This window comes from Bufo gargarizans, chromosome 3 (assembly GCF_014858855.1).
Source record: "Bufo gargarizans isolate SCDJY-AF-19 chromosome 3, ASM1485885v1, whole genome shotgun sequence".
Lineage (NCBI taxonomy): Eukaryota > Metazoa > Chordata > Amphibia > Anura > Bufonidae > Bufo > Bufo gargarizans.
The window spans coordinates 139,797,425-139,814,667 of NC_058082.1; positions in this window are offsets into that span (position 1 = coordinate 139,797,425).

Genomic DNA, 17,243 nt, shown 5'->3' on the forward strand with positions numbered 1-17,243 from the left:
GACAATTATTCTAAAAAAAACAAATATATAGCACTATATTGAATATATTTGTTTTTTTTATATTAATAATTTTTATTTTCATAAAAAAACATATATGAAAAGACAAGGAACAATACAGGTATGAATATCACAAGTATTGCATAGACATATACATTTTAGAGTATGATTGTTATGACTATTACAGGTTGTAAGAAATACAAGTACATGGCTTGTTGATATTACATCTTCAGGTAGGACAGTGGTGTTAAGTGGTTAATTCAGAAAGGAGGAGGGAAGGGGGGAGGGGGGGATAGTTAGGCAGAGGTAAGAGAATAGGCAGTTTACTTAAGAAGTTCAGGAGTAACCTCTGAACTTCCTCCAGGGGTTCCATACATTCAGAAAGACAGCTCTCGTTCTAAGCTCCCAGTGGGGAATCTCTTCCATCCTATAAATCTGGTCTATCTTAGCGTACCAGTTTTCAAGGCTAGGGATGTCTGAGGAAAGCCAAAATCTTGGAAGGAGTAACCTAGCAGCTCCCAACATAAGGGAAAAAAGGGAGTTTTTATTTTTGGGGATTTTCTGGATCCCCATGGAGAGGAGAGTTAATTCCGGTGTACAAGTAGCAGTTTGACAGATTTTGTTTGTATTTTTCACTATTTCCTCCCAGCATGGTTTGATCAGGCTGCAGGACCACCAGATGTGTAAGTAGGAGCCTTTCACTGTTTTACATCTCCAACAAAGGTTTGGGGAGTTTTTGTTATAGAGACACGTTTTATCTGGGGTTTTGTACTAGCGAGATAGGATCTTGTAACTGTTCTCCTGCGTTTGAGTACATCTGGAGATCCTGTGCGGAGCAATCAGCATGGAGGAAACTTCCCAGACTGATAGGGAGCGTTGTAGATCCTTCTCCCACAGTCCCACTATGGCAGGTTTAGGTTCAGAAACTGCAGATTTCAGATTTCTGCAAATTGTAGAGAGACTTCCTGATCACTTCCCTGTCATTGATCACCCCCCCTGTCATTGATCACTTCCCTGTAAGGCTCCATTCAGACGTCCGTATGATTTTTACGGATCCACTGATACATGGATCGGATCCGCAAAACACATACAGGTGTCTGAATGGAGCCTTACAGGGGGGTGATCAATGACAGAGGGGTGATCACCCATATAGACTCCCTGATCATCTCCGTCATTGATCACCCCCCTGTAAGGCTCCATTCAGACGTCCGTATGATTTTTACGGATCCACTGATACATGGATCGGATCCGCAAAACACATACAGATGTCTGAATGGAGCCTTACAGGGGGGTGATCAATGACAAGGGGGTGATCACGCATATAGACTTCCTGATCACTTCCCTGTCATTGATCACCCCCCTGTAAGGCTCCATTCAGATGTCCGTATGCGTTTTGCGGATCCGATCCATGTATCCGTGGATCCGTAAAAAATCATACGGACGTCTGAATGGAGCCTTACAGGGGGGTGATCACCCATATAGACTCCCTGATCACCCCCCTTTCATTGATCACCCTCCCTGTAAGGCTCCATTCAGATGTCCGTATGCGTTTTGCGGATCCGATCCATGTATCCGTGGATCCGTAAAAAATCATACGGACGTCTGAATGGAGCCTTACAGGGGGTGATCAATGACAGGGGGGTGATCACCCCATATAGACTCCCTGATCACCCCCCTGTCATTGATCACCCTCTGTAAGGCTCCATTCAGACGTCCGTATGCGTTTTGCGGATCCGATCCATGTATCCGTGGATCCGTAAAAAATCATACGGACGTCTGAATGGAGCCTTACAGGGGGGTGATCAATGACAGGGGGGTGATCAATGACAGGGGGGGTGATCACCCCATATAGACTCCCTGATCACCCTCCTGTCATTGATCACCCCCTGTAAGGCTCCATTCAGACATTTTTTGGGGCCCAAGTTAGCAGAATTTTTTTTTTTTTTTGTTTTTGTTTTTTCTTACTAAGTCTCATATTCCACTAACTTGTGTCAAAAAATAAAATCTCACATGAACTCACCATACCCCTCACGGAATCAAAATGCGTAAAATTTTTTAGACATTTATATTCCAGACTTCTTCTCACGCTTTAGGGCCCCTAAAATGCCAGGGCAGTATAAATACCCCACATGTGACCCCATTTCGGAAAGACACCCCATGGTATTCCGTGAGGGGCATATATTGAGTCCATGAAAGATTTAAATTTTTGTCCCAAGTTAGTGGAAAGGGAGACTTTGTGAGAAAATACAAAAAAAAATCAATTTCCGCTAACTTGTGCCAAAAAAAAAAATCTATGAACTCGCCAGGCCCCTCATTGAATACCTTGGGGTGTCTTCGTTCCAAAATGGGGTCACATGTGGGGTATTTATACTGCCCTGGCATGTTAGGGGCCCTAAAGCGTGAGAAGAAGTCTGGGATCCAAATGTCTAAAAATGCCCTCCTAAAAGGAATTTGGGCCGCTTTGCGCATCTAGGCTGCAAAAAAGTGTCACACATGTGGTATCGCCGTACTCAGGAGAAGTTGGGGAATGTGTTTTGGGGTGTCATTTTACATATACCCATGCTGGGTGAGATAAATATCTTGGTCAAATGCCAACTTTGTATAAAAAAATGGGAAAAGTTGTCTTGCCAAGATATTTCTCTCACCCCAAAACACATTCCCCAACTTCTCCCGAGTACGGCGATACCAGATGTGTGACACTTTATTGCAGCCTAGGTGGGCAAAGGGGCACACATTCCAAAGAGCACCTTTAGGATTTCGCAGGCCTTTTTTTACACATTTTGATTGCAAAGTACTTCTCACACATATGGGCCCCTAAATTGCCAGGGCAGTATAACTACGCCACAAGTGACCCCATTTTTGAAAGAAGACACCCCAAGGTATTCCGTGAGGGGCATGGCGAGTTCCTAGAATTTTGTATTTTTTGTCGCAAGTTAGTGGAATATGAGACTTTGTAAGGAAAAAAAAAATCATCATTTTCCGCTAACTTGTGGCAAAAAATAAAAAATTCTAGGAACTCGCCATGCCCCTCACGGAATACCTTGGGGTGTCTTCTTTCCAAAATGGGGTCACTTGTGGCGTAGTTATACTGCCCTGGCAATTTAGGGGCTCAAATGTGTGAGAAGTACTTTGCAATCAAAATGTGTAAAAAATGGCCTGCGAAATCCGAAAGGTGCACTTTGGAATATGTGCCCTTTTGCCCACCTTGGCTGCAAATAAGTGTGACACATCTGGTATCGCCGTACTCAGGAGATGTTGGGAAATGTGTTTTGGGGTGTCATTTTACATATACCCATGCTGGGTGAGATAAATATCTTGGTCAAATGCCAACTTTGTATAAAAAAAATTGAAAAGTTGTCTTTTGCCAAGATATTTCTCTCACCCAGCATGGGTATATGTAAAATGACACCCCAAAACACATTCCCCAACTTCTCCGAGTACGGCGATACCAGATGTGTGACACTTTTTTGCAGCCAAGGTGGGCAAAGGGGCACACATTCCAAAGTGCACCTTTCGGATTTCACCGGTCATTTTTTACAGATTTTGATTGCAAACTACTATTCACACATATGGGCCCCTAAATTGCCAGGGCAGTATAACTACGCCACAAGTGACCCCATTTTGGAAAGAAGACACCCCAAGGTATTCCGTGAGGGGAATGGCGAGTTCCTAGAATTTTGTATTTTTTGTCGCAAGTTAGTGGAATATGAGACTTTGTAAGAAAAAAAGAAATCATCATTTTCCGCTAACTTGTGATAAAAAGTTCTATGAACTCACTATGCCCATCAGCGAATACCTTAGGGTGTCTACTTTCCGAAATGGGGTAATTTGTGGGGGTTTTCTACTGTCTGGGCATTGTAGAACCTCAGGAAACATGACAGGTGCTCAGAAAGTCAGAGCTGCTTCAAAAAGCGGAAATTCACATTTTTGTACCATAGTTTGTAAACGCTATAACTTTTATCCAAACCATTTATTTTTTTTGCCCAAACATTTTTTTTTATCAAAGACATGTAGAACAATAAATTTAGCGAAACATTTATATATGGATGTCGTTTTTTTTGCAAAATTTTACAGCTGAAAGTGAAAAATTTAATTTTTTTGCAAAAAAAATCGTTAAATTTCGATTAATAACAAAAAAAGTAAAAATGTCAGCAGCAATGAAATACCACCAAATGAAAGCTCTATTAGCGAGAAGAAAAGGAGGTCAATTTCATTTGGGTGGTAAGTTGCATGACCGAGCAATAAACAGTGAAAGTAGTGTAGTGCAGAAGTGTAAAAAGTGGCCTGGTCATTAAGGGGGTTTCAGCTAGCGGGGTTAAAGTGGTTAATGAGCAATAATGGAAGACAAAAGGGGTTTATAGTTTAGAGTGTAAAGGTCGGATAGAAGGGGAGTAAGTTTGACACCTAAATATGTCAGTTGTTGGGAGTCCCAGTAAAAGGGGGTGGAAGTCTTAAGGGAAGCAAGGGTTGTGTGGGGGAGTCCCGTGTGTAAGACCTGAGATTTGGTGGGATTAACTTTAAAATTAGACAAGGATCCAAATTGGTTCAATAGTGAGAGAATGATGGGCATGGACTTATAGGGGTTAGTTGCGATTATTAGGAGGTCATCTGCAAAAGCAGCTAGTTTGAATTCTAAACCCTCTACTTGTAAGCCCTGAATATTTTCTTCCTGCCTCAACGCTTGTAAAAGGGTTTCCATGACGAGGACAAAAATAAGGGGGGAAAGAGGGCAGCTCTGTCTGGTCCCGTTCCTGATTGGAAAGCTAGATGAGAGGATTACATTAACTGACACGGATGCTGAGGATTGGGCATACATTGAGAAGATAGAATTGATGAAAGAGTCTGGGATCTGGAATTTTTGTAAAGTGGAGCGGATGTAAGACCAATCTATTCTGTCAAAAGCTTTCTCAGCGTCCGTGCCAATCAGGATCAAGGGAGTATGTTTGTGGGAGGCATAGTAAAGGGAGTTTAGGACTTTAGTGGTATTGTCCTTGCCTTCACAACCCTTAACAAAGCCCACTTGGTCCGGATGGATTAAAGTGGGAAGGAGTTTATTCAGACGGAGGGCGAGCATTTTAGCTAGGAGTTTTAGGTCAACATTGAGCAGGGAGATGGGGTGGCAATTGGAACAAGAAGTGGGGTCTTTCCCATCTTTAGGGATTGTAGTGATAGTTGCTCTTGTCATGTCAGTGGAAATGGGGGACCCATTCAAATAAGAGTTATAGATTGGGAGTAGGTGGGGGATAAGAATGTTCTTAAAGGAGGAGTAGTAAAGTATCGGGAGACCGCCTGGGCATTTCCCTTTAGGGGTTGTTTTTATAGCCGCTTCTAATTCCTGGGAAGAAAAAGGTCTGTCAAGAAGCTCTTTTTGGGAAGGGGTTAGAATGGGGAGTGAAAGGGAATCCAGGAAGCGTTTGGCTCGAGGTGCTTTTTCCTCAGGGGAGTATTTGAGTTCTTGTGGAGGAAGATTGTATAAAGACAATTTAAATTGCTCGGCAATGTCCTCTGATTTAAATAGGGAGGCATCTTGTGGGGATTTGATGCATATCGGGACTCCCTCCTCTGTTTTATCCTCCAGATCATATTCTTAGAGGCTTTGTTGCCATGGGCATAAAACTTCTGTTGGGATGACAAAAAATATTGTTTGTGTTGTTTCTCAAGGGAGTGTATCTGTGACAGAAGGTGATTCAGCTTTTTCTCTGATTCTTTTTTAAGGAAAGAACAGAGGCTTATGAGCTTACCCCTAATATAGGGTTTATGGGCATCCCATAGCGTTTGAGGAGAAATGTCTGGGGTGTTGTTAATAGAAAAATATTCTTCCAGATAGGAGGCTATCTGGGACTTATGTGAAGTGTTGCCTAATAGGGACTCATTGATACGCCAATTAGGAGCTCTAGAGGGGGGCGTTAGTGTTTGTAGTTCACATGTTATAGGGGTGTGGTCAGAAAGTGTGATGTCACCAATTTTAGCTAAAGTTGTAATTTTTCTTTGGGGATAAATACATAATCAAACCTAGTGAATGTGTAATTAACCGGTGAATAACAGGAAAAATCCAACTCATCTGGGTGTAAACACCTCCATACATCTACTAGGCCCAAGTTAAACAGTTTAACCTGGAGGGCTTTAAGGGCTCTGGTGGAGATTGAGGATTTTTTGGAGGATGAATCTAATAGCGGGTTGAGGGTTAGGTTGAAGTCACCTCCTAATATTAAGGTGCCTTCTACATGTTCCTCTAGTAAATTCAGGAGGGAAAGGAACCAGTCTATCTGGCCGGAGTTGGGGGCATACACATTTACTAGTGTGAAGACCTGTTGGCCTATTAAATTCTTCAGGATGAGGTATCTACCTTCTGGGTCTAGAATTTGGGTCTGGAAAGTGAAGGGAAAATTTTTGCAAAAACCTATACTCACACCCCTTGAGGCAGCGCCATTAGCTACACAATGATACCACGTGGGGAATTTAGCGTATGAAAGATTGGGGTAATGACCATGTTTGAAGTGAATTTCCTGAAGAAATATCAGAGTTGTTTTCTTTTCTCAGCAGTGAAAAGATTCTGCACCTTTTGGAGGGTGATCCTAGCCCCTTAACATTGTAGGAAACCAGGTGGATGTCCGCCATTATCTTATGTAATTTGTGAATTAAGGGGAATGGAGGAAGGTCCACCCAGTCTCCCCAAGGAAGGCGCTGTCTGGCGGGGTGAGAGCCAGTGGGTAAGTGAGCCCCATATGAATAACCTGTTTGGTAGGAGGAAAAAACAGAGTGTGTATAGTAAAAGTCTTACTTCCAAAAATGATAAGGTAGGAGAACACCTTCTTAAGCATGGATGAGGTATACCTGTGACAGAGAAAAAAAATTAAGAACAAGTAACAAAGAAATCAACAAGAGCTCATAACTAAGCTCAAATATAGAATGACTGTGTGTGTAGGTTAGTACAAAGCACAATGACAGGAAGAAAAGGAACATCCCTCGGCGCAAGGAACCAACCAGAGGTGGACGGTAAATCTTCAAGAGTTTTATTGCAATCACACAACACGTTTCGGGGAAAGGGTCCCCTTTATCAGGTGAAGAATATTGCATAGAGAGTGGACAAACATGCTGGATATATATACACAAAAATGGTCACATGCAAACAAGGTCAGAGGGGAGGTGGGCGTTACCTCAAAGCAGAAACAAAGTCATTGATACATAAAATAATGCAAATAGGTACACAAATGAACAAACTAACCCTTTGGGTTTACAGACTAATTCATAAGTGTATTTATAAAACATTAACACGAAGAAGCATCGACCTCTAGATGCAGCCCATGGCTGGGGAGGAGGAACAGCATCACACAGAGTCACATGATCGCAGTTCCGATCATGTGACTTGTGATGCAATGCTAGTTGCTGGGTGACAGGACGCTGAACAGCCGGCTTAGAAGGAAAGGTCCTGCGTCATGCTGCTTTCTTGATATGATCGGCAGCGCTACTGAAAGAAGAGATGTGACGCCCTACTTCACTAAAAATAAAAACATTAGCAGAAAGATTACGATAGATAAATAAATGAATACATGAATGCATGAATCTAACAGCATTAGTCCAAGATACAAATTAATGATTTGAATGCAGAAAAAGGAGCAATCCAAAAGCAAATATCTTGGATGTAAATTTATAATATGACATATATATATAAGAAATAAATTAATCCCACAAATAATTCCACAAACAAACGCCATAAAATTGAATAGGTGATATCAGATCTGTACGTATGGGACTCTGTACACATGTACATATGGGACTCTGTATAAAAAAAAAAAAATTATAATTTTATATGATATATATATATATAAATAAATGCATATCTATAAAAATAGTGCATAATAGACACTACAGACTAAAAATAAAAATAAAAAAAAATAATAATTAGATAATAAAGATCGAAATTTATATATAAATAAATAATTATGAACATGATTAAAACAACAATATTGATGATATAAAAAATCGATAATAAATAATCTATTATATCAGTAATGGTAGTCATGTGACCCTAAAAGTTTATTTCAAAAGCCTCATTAAGACCGTTTGGATTAAGACAGTCGAGTTTAAAAATCCAATACATTTCACGTTTGCGAAGGGTCTGAATGGTATTCCGACAGCTGTCATTTACCTGTTCGATGGGTGTGACCTTAAACCCGGAAAAGCACCCATCGTGATGTTCTGTCGCATGGTGGGATATACTGTGCTGTAAAAATGTCTTTTTTACATTAGATCTGTGCTTGTTAAGCCTATTCCGTAGGGTTTGGATAGTGCAACCTACATACTGTACAAAACACAATGACAGTGAGGGGGGATTTAGATATAACATCATATAGTTAGGTAGATAGAACCCTCAGTAGCTAGTACTACTGGATTGAAGAGGTCAGGGACCTGAGAAATTGAAGATATTCATTTATCTGGAAGAGAAAGTCTCTTTGGGGTAGACGCCAGGTATCCCCTCATGTTTTTCTGGGTTCTTGGGCTGCGCAGGGTCTCCCAGGGCGACACAGCAGGCAGAGGCGTTAGAGATGATAGGTTCTGGACTATCTCCCAATTTTCTTTGTCCAGAGGGGAGATTTTCAGGTGAGCGCATGGTTTCTCTAGGTCGCAGTAGGTAGAAATGATGATGCGACGGCCGTCATGGAGGAACGACAGTCCAAACGGAAAGGACCTGCTCACTGCAGCAGCCGCCGCTTTTTAAATAAAACGATCCATTTTGCGGGGCTGGCTGGAGGAACAGGCTTGACCTGCTTGATCAGTTGTCTTTTGGCCACCTATCTTGACCATTTTAGAGACCAGTAGGGCTGTTTAAACAGGCTTTGAGGGTAAAATCAACAGGAGAGCAGCGCTTCACATGACCGCTCGGCTCCGGCGCTAGCTCTGCCCCCCCGAATATATTCGTTTTTTCGAATATTCGTAATATTCTAAAACAAAAATATATAGCAATATAGAGAATATAACAAAAAACTAATATAGAGCAATTTAGCTAATATAGTGCTATATTCTTATTTTTTTATAGTTGTAGTTTTTTTCCAATCTGAACTTCAGATGAGAAACAAATTACAACTATTAGACAAAGAAGATTATAGCGCTATATTAGCTAAATTGCTCTGTATTAGTTTTTATTTTTATAGAATATTTGCTATATTGCTATATATTATTGTTTTAGAATATTACGGATATTTGAAAAAACAAATATATACAATATAGTGCTATGAATTCGTTTTTTAGAATATTCGTCATTTTTTCCATCTAAAGTCATGATTCCTCCCTGCTTGTGGGCTATTGACTCATTGGCCCACAAGCAAGAAGCAGGGAGGAATCATGTTTTTACTCAGCAATTGAAAAATTTGCAATAAATATTTGCATAATGAAAATTCGCAATCAACACTACTCCTAAAGTCAAAGATACTGAAGCCTTCTTATTGGCCCACAAGCTAGAAGCAGGGAGGGATCATGTGTACTGATTTTAAAAAAATTATATCACTATATTCTAAATATTTGTGAATTCTCGAAGTGCCTATATTCACAATAAAAATTCGCAATTCGAATATACATGATCAACACTACAGTACGCCTGCTACTACTCAACCCAGCAAGAGATGGAGCACACCAAAGCCAGCTCCAAGGAGTTCCCTGGCGTGGCAGTTCTTCAGACAATCTGCTGAAGACAAGACAACAGTGGTTTGCACGCTATGCAATCAGAGCCTGAAGTGAGGCATAAACGTTCTCAACCTGATCACAACCTGCATGACCAGGCATCTAAGTGCGAAGCGCGAGCTGCAGTAGAGTAGACACCTCAAAAACCAAGAAAGATCTTTGGCTCCTCCTGCTTCCTCTTCTGCTGCAATCTCAGCCTCTTCATCCACCTCTGGAGTAACAGTGCCACCTGCCACCCTGCAAACAGAGGATCTGCCAGCAACACCACCACCTGGATCACCAAGCATCTCCACAATGTCCCACGAAAGCGTTCAGCTCTCCATCTCCCAAACACTGGAGCGGAAGAGAAAGTACCTCCTACCCACCCACGATCCCTGGCCCTGAATACCAGCATTTCAAAATTACTGTCCTTTGAAATGCTGTCATTCTGTCTGGTGGAGACAGAGAGTTTTAAAATCGATATGGCAGTGGCTGTCCCACAGTACGTCGTGCCCAGTCACCACTACGTTTCCAGGCGTGCCATCCCTTCCCTGCAAAACCAAGTGGGGGACAAAATCAGGTGTGCACTGCGCAACACCATCTGTGTCAAGGTCCACTTAACTACGGATACGTGGACCAGTAAGCACGGTCAGGGCCGTTATATCTCCATAACAGCACACTGAGTAAATGCAGTGGCGGCTGGACCTGAAGGGGATAGCAGTTTGGCGCATGTCCTTCCACCACTGAGGATTGCAGGGCACTTCTCTTTGCCTCCTGTTGCTTCCTCCCCCTACTCTGCTTCCTCATCCTCTACTGGCTCCTCATCCGGTTAGTGTAACACCTTCACCACCAACTTCCACACAGCCAGGGGTAAATGACAGCAGGCAATTTTAAAACTTATCTGTTTGGGGGACAAACTCCATAACGCACAGGAGCTGTGGACAGGCCTTGAACAACAGACCGATGAGTGGTTGGTGCCAGTGAGCCTCAAGCCCGGCCTGTTGGTGTGCGATAATGGGCAAAATCTCATAACAGCTATGGGACTAGCCGGTTTGACTTACATCGCATGTACTGATTTTGGTGGTGCATAGGTTTCTTAAAATTTACCCCGATATGTCAGAGCTGTTGCATAAAGTGTGGGCTGTCTGTGCGCATTTTCGGCATTCTCATCCTGCTGCTGCTCGCCTGTCAGAGCTGCAGCGTAACTTCGGACTTCCCGCTCACTGCCTCATATGCTATGTGCCCACAAGGTGGAACTCCACCTTGCAAATGCTGGCCAGAATGTGTGAGCAGCAGCAAGCGATAGAGGAGTTTCAGCTGCAGCATACACGGGTGAGTCGCTCTGCGGAACAAAACCACTTCACCACCAATGACTGGGCCTCCATGCGAGACCTGTGTTACTTGTTGCATTGTTTTGAGTACTCCACCAACATGGCCAGTGCCGATGACGCCGTTCTCAGCGTTACTATTCCACTTCTATGCCTCCTTGAAAAAACGCTGCTGGCGATGATGGAAGAGGATGTGGCACAAGAGAAGGAGGAGGAAGAGGGATTATTTCATAGGGTTTCCGTCCAGTCATTCAGAAGTGGGTCCGAGGGTGGGTTCTTTCATCCACAAACGCCAGGTACACAATTGACCAGCCATGGCACAGTCCAGGAAGATGAGGAGGTGGAGGATGAGGAGGAGAAGATGTAGGAGGAGGAACCGTGTTCACAGCAGGGTGGCACCCAAACCAGCTCATGGACATCACTGGTGCGTGGATGGGGGGATACAGAGGATACAGACGATACACCTCCCACAGAGGACAGCCTTTCGTTACCTCTGGGCGGCAAGGCACACATGAGCGTATACATGCTGCAGTGTCTCCGCAACGACCGCCGAGTTGCCCACATTCTAACTTGTGTTGATTACTGGGTGGCCACGCTGCTGGATCCCCGTTACAAGGACAACATACCGTCCTTAATTCCATCACTGGAGCGTGATCGAAAGATGCGCAAGTACAAGCGCACACTGGTAGACGCGCTGCTGCTGGCATTCCCACCTGACAGCTGGGGCACAGTAGAAGCACAAGGCGAAGGCTGAGAAGGAGGAAGAGGGCACCACCAGCACCTCAGAAGGCAAGATTAGCATGGCCGAAATGTGGAAAAGCTTTGTCAGCACGCCACAACAACCAGCACCACCAGCTGATATGGAACGTCTTAGCAGGAGGCAGCATTTCAGAAACATGGTGGAGCATTATGTGTGCACACGCCTACACATACTGAATGACGTGTTTGTCCTCTTCAACTTCTGGGTCTCCAAATTGGGCACATGGCCTACGCTTGCCCTTTACGCCTTGGAGGTGCTGGCCTGCCTTGCAGCCAGTGTATTGTCTGAACGTGTGTTTAGCAAGGCAGGGGGCGTTATCACAGACAAGCGCATCCGCCTGTCCACAGCCAATGTGGACAAGCTCACGTTCATTAAAATGAATGAGGCATGAATCACACAGGACTTGTCCGTACCTTGTGCAGAATAGACATGTATACCCGCCTTAACCAGCCATTGTTATACTGCAACGCAATTGCTCATTGTTGTATTTTGGATATTTTACACTCTTTTGGAGTGTACCCTAATTTAAAAAAATTAAAAATTAAAACCAAAAACCAATGTTGGCTATCTCGTCCTCCTCCACCCGCTTCCACCTAACCTGCTATGTCCACCGCCTCCTCAACCTCCTACTCCATATGGACCTCCACCTCATGCATCAAGACAATTTTTTAAAATTTGTATGTAATTTATTTTATGTCATTTCACTAATTTGTCTGTTACATTTTCAGGGGAAATTCACCAGTTTTTGGCTGTGATATACCGCTGCTTTACCTAGTAGACAGGTTAATAAATATCACAAATTTTCCTGTTACATAGTTGGGTGACATTCACCGATTTTTGGCTGTAATATACCCCTGCTCTACCTAGTAGACAGGTTAATATATTTCACACATTTTTTGGTTACTTTGTCGGGTGACATTCACCAATTTGTGGCTGTGATATACCCCTGCTCTACCTAGTAGACAGGTTAATAAATTTCACTAATTTTTCTGTTACATTCATGGGTGACATTTTGCCATTTTTGCTATGAATAAACCCCTGCTCTGCATAGGTGACAGGGACTGAAATTTTTAAAAATCATTTGTTCCATTGGTGAATGACATTAGCCCATTTCTGGCAATGAAAAACCCCTGCTTTGCATAGGTGACAGGGAATTAAATTTGTCAAATTCGTCTTTAATTGGCCCTTTCATTCGATCCTTCCGCTTTAATAACTTGTCCTACTTTTCAGCTCGATCACATTGCAGCCGTTGACCTTGGATGTGGTATCCCTTTCTCATGCTCCCTTTCCGGCGTGGAACCCTGATTCGCCGATAACCATGATCAACATGGTAGACTCAGAAAAGAACATCGAAAGTTAATAGAGAAGATATCCAAATGGATCGAGGACGTCACGGGGACGTGTAATCAGGCAAAGTTATCTAGAGTCAACAAAGCGGCAGCAGGGCATCTCCTGTCTAACATTTCCAAATCCTAAATACCCCAGTGACATTCCCTATGTTTTTTAAATTAATCATTCCAATAACAGGGCATCTTAAGAGTCCTGTATTGTTATTTATCGTCACTACCTCCCCGAGTCGGGAGTGGGTAATTGCCGCGCCCCCCTCCTTTCCTTTGATTCTTCAGTTTTAATAGCTTCTCCCACATTTCCGCTCGATTACAATTAAATTTCATCCATTGATCTCCCTTGGATGTACTATCCCTTTCTCTCGCTCCCTCTCCGGCGTGGAACCCTGATTTGCCGCTAGCCGCGATCAACATGGTAGGCGCAGAAAAAAACATTGAAAGTTTATAGAGCAGATATCCAATTGCATCGTGAACATCACGGGGATGTGCGACATGGTGGGGCAGTATGTGTGCACACGCCTAAATGTGTGGGTCTGCCCCCTGCAACCAGTGTATTGTCTGAACATGTGTTTAGCACGACTGGAGGGGGTTATCACAGGTTTTATTTCCCAATGTTTTGGGGTATACCCTAATTTTAAAAAAATAATATATATATATATTAAAACCAAAAAGCAGTGTAGGCTACCTCCTGCTCCTCCACCGCTGCTTCCACCTACACTGCCTCAAACACTGCCTCCTCAATCTCCTACTCCATATGGACCTCATCCTCCTAGATCAAGATTTATTTATTTATTTATTACATATTTTATGTTATTTAATGTAATTTCCTTATCCACATTTGTTTTCAGAGCGCTTGCCATGCTCTTAACCACATTTTGCTGGCATTTGCAGCCCTCTAACCCTTTCCATGGCATTTTTAGAGCCATTTTAGTGCTCAAAAGTTTGGGTCCCCAATGACTTCAATGTGGTTCGGGTTTGGGGTCAAATTCGGGTCCTGAACTTTTTTTTTTTGTTTAAGTTCGGCTGAACCCGTCGAACCTGAACATCCAGGTGTCCTCTCAACTCTACTCTTAAGGACTTCCTTTTGTTGCAAGATAAACAATAATCAACAGACTGTAATGCGTCACAATGGGGTAACTTCATATCCTCCCCACTCGGGATAAAGTGCAAGCCTTTTAAATCCTCTGTGCAAGGTTTTTCATAATTTGTTTGTGACGTTATTCAGTTAAGTAAGTAAGTGTAGTTGTTCCAGTACTTACTATTTGAAGAATCAGCGCAGAAGTACAGAGCTCCTATTGGCGTCCCACTCGATAGATGGAGCAACGTCTGTCTGCGCTTAGTTGTATACAGTAGTATAGTACACCAAATTCACTGCCGTCCTTTAATCACCACGTCCTTAGTGTTCATCCGCATTTAGTTGCAGCACCCCACTTGGTGAGACCAGTTTGTTCGGGTTACACCCAATCCAGGTACTCTCCCAGGTCCCAGGTGCAACAGTCTGGAGTAGTAGTTAACACTTGTTTGAATTCTGCTAGCAGATAGAAATTCACTCATCACAGGTACATTAAGGCTGAGTATATATACGACTAGTTCTCCATATATATTTCCTCAAACAATAGAGCCATCCCTCATCTAAAATATCATCAGTACAAATACATCTCAAATACTATGTTTAAAAGAACAAAAAATATAAATGTCATGTGGGTAGAGTCGCGGGTATAAAGATAGAGCGGAGGTGCACCCCCTGACCTGCCACCCGGTCCCCTGTCCCTGCTTACTTGCACCACCCACCCTAGGTGACAGGGCGCAACTGGGCGACAGTCCCTGACCTGAGTAAGTGCAAGCAGAGAGATAGAGACAGCAGGGAAGTGGACAGCCAATGAGAGGTAGCACTAGAGTGGACAGAGAGGTGGAACAAGCAAGGTACCACCAAAAACGGAAGGGCGAGGCGAGTCAACTAGCCGGGGTCAGTCCAGGAGGTCATGTCAGTACAAGAGAAGAGGCAAAGACAAAATCCAAAAGCAAGACGAGGTCAAAATCCGAGAGGTAGCGTCAAGGTTCAGGGAGCAGGCAGAAGAGGTGTCAGGAAGCAGATCAAGGGTCAAATCCAAAGGTAAGCTAAATAACAATAATAATACACAACCTAAGGGACCAAAATCACAGGCAACCTGTAGCCAGCAGGTTTCCTGTATTTATAGTGGGGAGTGAGGGTCAAGTGACGTGGCCGGCATCACATGACCGACAGACAAACAAGTCAAGCACTGAGTGATCAGCTTGGCGCTCAAGGCAGACCTAGGAGCAGGGAGCCTCCCAGCTAGCAAAAGCCACCCTGAGAACGAGGCTGAACACAGATCCTCGCTCCAAAGCTAAGCAGCAGGTCTGCAGCTGATGGGAGACTGAGTGCACATTCGGCGCCCCGTTACAATACAATTGGATAAAAAACATTGGATCGAAATCCCCCCTATTGAAAAAATACCAAATGATAATAGTTGAAATTTGAAAACACGTGGTCGTCAAAGGTGTTCAATTCCTCCATGGCGCCAAACATTAGGCAGTGGAGCGGCCTGGCTTCTGATCATCGCCTAGGAGAATGTCATCCTGTGTCTCCTCCCCCCATCAATGGACAACACCAGCAATCCCAGAAAAGTTTAAAGCCTGCTCTTCTTGCTCCTCCTCCTCCCCCCAGGCACCATCCAGTCATAAGCAGTCACAAATCAAACATCTGACAGGCCTTTGTAAGATCTTTGCAAGACTTTGTAAGATCTTCTAAAATGGCCAGAGATGTTCCTAGCCTGCCGCAAGACGTCCTGGACCCCAGGGTATTTGGCAAAGAATCTCTGCACAAGTAAGTTCAGGACATGTGTCATGCACAGCACGTGTGTATGTTTGCCCTGTTTCAGTGCACTCGGCAGATTGGCACTGTTGTCGCACAACACTTTACCAACTGTCAAATTGAGCAAGGTTAGCCACTGATTGGCCTGTGACCGCAGAGCGGAAAGGAGTGCAGGACTGGTCTGGCTCTTGGCTTCCAGGCACAACAGCAGCAGCACAGCATGACAACGTCTCACCTGGCACGTCAAATAGGTTCTGGGTACCTTGGGAGGTGCAGCGGAAGAGGCGGTAGCAGTGGAAAAGGAGGAGTCAGCTGATGAGGAGATGGAGGATGGAGTAGGAGGAGAAGAAGAGGCAGACCTGCATGACATCCGTGGAGGTAACATCAAATCCACACGGGTGCCAGGGGTTACATGCTTGACGTCCGTTAGAAGGTTCACCCAGTGGGCAGTAAAAGTTATGTACCTTCCCTGCCCGTGTTTGCTAGACCACGTGTCTGTAGTCAGATGTTTCTTGGCACCCACACGGTGTGCAAGAGCTATATTAACTTGCTGCTGAACGTGGCCATATAGTTCAGGGATGCCCTTCTGGGAAGAATATTTCCTTCCAGGGAACTTCCATTGTGGTGTGCCAATGGCCACACATTTTATAAAGGCTTCCGAATCCACCAATGTATATGGCAGTAGTTGGCAGACTAGCAGTTCCGACAAGCCAGCGGTCAGCCGTTGGGCAAGAGGATTATCCAGTGTCATAATTTTTTTACACTTGAACATTTGGGTCACGGAAGCCTGCCTTGTGCCAGATGAACACAATGACAGCACGGTGGAAGGTGGAGTGGAGGACAAATTGGAGGAGAGAGGATAAGGATAAGGAAAAGAGGCAGGACATGGAGCACTAGGAATGTGGCTTTGTGGGTTCTGACGGTGTTGCTCCCACTGTGTTCGGCGATGGGAGGCAAGGTGCCTTCTTAAGGTGGTCGTCCCTAGGTGAGTTTTGGGCTTACCGCGGCTTATGAGACGACAGAACAGGCTGCAGATGGCAACACTATTGTCAGCAGCTGACATGTTAAAAAAAAACACACTGCGGAGTCCTGTGCCGGTGTCCTGGGAGTGCAAGATGTGACCGTGCATGGTGGATGGCTCAATCCAGATACATTTGCAATCAGATTTTTGCCTCCTGTGCACTGTGAGTTCTGCCTGCTTTTCCTCCCTATCTGCTGCTCCATCTCTCCCTCTGAGCTCCCCTCCTCTTCCTCTCTTGTGGGCACCCATGTGACGTCCATTGACACGTCATCATCATCACCTTCACCTCCACTGACATTAG